This window comes from Onychomys torridus, chromosome 7 (assembly GCF_903995425.1).
Source record: "Onychomys torridus chromosome 7, mOncTor1.1, whole genome shotgun sequence".
NCBI classification, from domain to species: Eukaryota; Metazoa; Chordata; class Mammalia; order Rodentia; family Cricetidae; genus Onychomys; species Onychomys torridus.
The window spans coordinates 40,523,769-40,526,547 of NC_050449.1; the positions used below are offsets into that span (position 1 = coordinate 40,523,769).

Genomic DNA, 2,779 nt, shown 5'->3' on the forward strand with positions numbered 1-2,779 from the left:
AGATCACTGTAAAAATTTAACAAGTCACAGAAGAAGATAGGAAGAAGGAAAGAAAAGCATAAGGAAACCACAGAACAGCTAGTAAACAATAATACTGCGTTAATTGCAAGCCATTATCTGTTAAGAATGGCTTTAACTGTACTAGGAAACATTCCTTGGTTAAATACTGGGTGCTGACTGGAATTTTGTCTTTGTTTTTTTAAGATGTATTCAAATTTTTATTTGTGTGTGTTTGTGTGTGTGTGTGTGTGTGTGTGTGTGTGTGTGAGAGAGAGAGAGAGAGAGAGAGAGAGAGAGAGAGAGAACAGAGAGAGAGAAACAGAGAGAGAGTTTGTGAGTTTTTGTGCGTTGCCACATGTACATGGGTACCCAAAAAGGCCAGAAGAAGGCACCTGACTCCCTAAACCTGGAGTTACAGCTGGTAATGAGCCACTCAATGTGGCATTGGGAGCTAAGTTCCAGGTCCTCTGGAAGAGCAGTAAGTACTCTTAACTGCTGAACTATCTCTGTAGCTCCTGCTTATTTTAAAAGTCCAATAATACATTGCTTATAAATGCTCACTTAAGTCTTAAGAACACATAGACAAAAATGAGGGGTGAAAAGAGATATTCCAAGCAAATACCTAGAAAATTTTAGGTTTCAGTTTTAGAAATATCCATTTATGATATTTATCATTTTTAGTCAAACCATTTTATGGTGATATTTTATTTGTACTGAAATGTGATTTTATTTGTATGTTAATAAAGTTGCCTGGGGGTCAGAGTTAATAGCAAACCATAGCAGAAGCCAGGTGGTGGTGGTGCACACCTTTAATCCAGATCACATAACAGGCAGATCTCTGTGTGTTCAAGGACACAGCCAGCATGGAGGCACACGCCTTTAATCTCAATACCAACCATAGAAGACCTGGAGGTCTGTATAGACAAGCAGTGACGAGAAGGTCATGTGGTTGGGTTTACAACCAATGAGAAGGCAGAACAGAAAATCAATAAAAAGACAGACACTGTCTCTTCTCCTTTCCTCCTCCATCTTGCAGAGGACTCCTGACTTGGTTTCTTTTCACCATGTCTTCTCACGAGACTTTCAGAATCAAGTGATTCCTGGCCAAGAAACAAAAGCAAAATTGTCCTATTCCTCAGTGGATTCATATGAAAACTGGTAACAAAATAAGGTACAACTCCAAGAGAAGACACTGGAGGAGAACAAAGCTTGGTCTGTAAGGATTCACACAATGGCAAGACAGTTTATACTGAATTGTGGGTCATCAAGCAATCCTACCATATGGAGTTCAACATTTTAACCTGAAGACTTGGTCCTATTTTAAGTTGGGGGGAGTAGTTTGTCCAGTAATAAAATGTAGAACCTTCAAAAAAAAAAAAAAAGACACACACACACAGGAAGTAGGCCTCTTTCTGAGGGGAAGGACGACAGCGGCAGCAAAAGGTAAGAAAGGCGGTTTTAAGTCTTAGCTCTCAGCTACTGCTCTGACCTCTTGGACTTTTAAACTCTGTGTTTGGCTCTGGGTTTCTTATTTAATAAGACCCTTACACCTGCACCATTTTGTTCTATTGATGATTGCGTCAGGCCAAATAGACTTTCAGTCATAACATGTCTTAATCAACAAAGAAGATCCTGAAAGGGTCAACTTATCATGAAGATGATTACTTTGGTATAAGCATGTAAACAACACATAGGGAAAATTCTGGTAGAACCGAAGAAAGGACTAGCAGGACAACAATAGTGAAGGACTTAAACTCTACACTTGAGGAATGCATAGGTCATCCACACAGGAAGTCAACAAAGGGGTAAAACTATGAATGAAGTGTAACAGAGAGACAAGTGCAGAACATCACACCAACAGCAGTCACATTTGCATAAGTACACAGAACATTCTCCACGATGGGTCACATGTTGAGACACAAAATACATCTTACTAAAGTCAAGAAGACTATCACCATTTCAAGTACTGCTTTTCTGGTCACAGTGGCGTACAAGTTGAAATCAATAGCAGGAAGAATTCCAAAAATTTCAAACACACTAGTGAAAAACTGATCGATCAAGAAGGAGGGATAAGAAGTTATTTAGTTAATGAATGACATGCCCTTATGACACTCACTATTTTTAAAGCTAATTTTAAAATATAATTAACAAAGAAAGAACTTGAAGACAGGTATAATGTTGGGGGTGTGGCAGTGCATTGTGATACCAATATCTCTTGCATTCTAAAAGACTGGAACTTTTGTTGGACTCCATAGCCAGGATTAACAGTATACCTTGAGGTCTCTTAGGACTTAAGCTGCCATCTTACTGTGTACTCGACATATTTGTTTAACCTACTTTTAAGAGATTAATGGAACAATTGCCTCCAATTTCCCATGTAATCAACGTTCACTAATCAACTAATGCATAGCTATAATCTTAAGTTACATACTCTTCTATGTCGCTGGTCCAGAACTATGTGTGTGTATCATTTGCTAAAGGCAGTGAATACAAAGGTTGAATGAAATATTTTAAAATGAATATCCACCATAAATCTTGAACACAGCATTTTGATACTGATGGCTAAAAATTATTTGCAGTATTGTTTGTTGTCTGAGTCAGTTGAGGTCAGCTGGAGCCAATGACTTAATACCTTGTAAAAGGTTGTTAAAGATTTCTATTAAGGACCCTATCCCTTCCCCATGTGATGCTTTCTGTGCTGTTGAAAAAAGACAGAGTGAGCCCTTTGTTAGGAGGACAGAAGACACAGGGAACATGAAGTAAAGATTCACTCTTGGTT

At 38.4% G+C, this 2,779-nt stretch overlaps 1 pseudogene; it reads left to right on the top strand.

The window, feature by feature from the left end:
* The first annotated feature begins 1,064 nt into the window (after positions 1 to 1,064).
* Positions 1,065 to 1,220, top strand: LOC118586747 (annotated as a pseudogene).
* Positions 1,221 to 2,779: the final 1,559 nt, after the last annotated feature.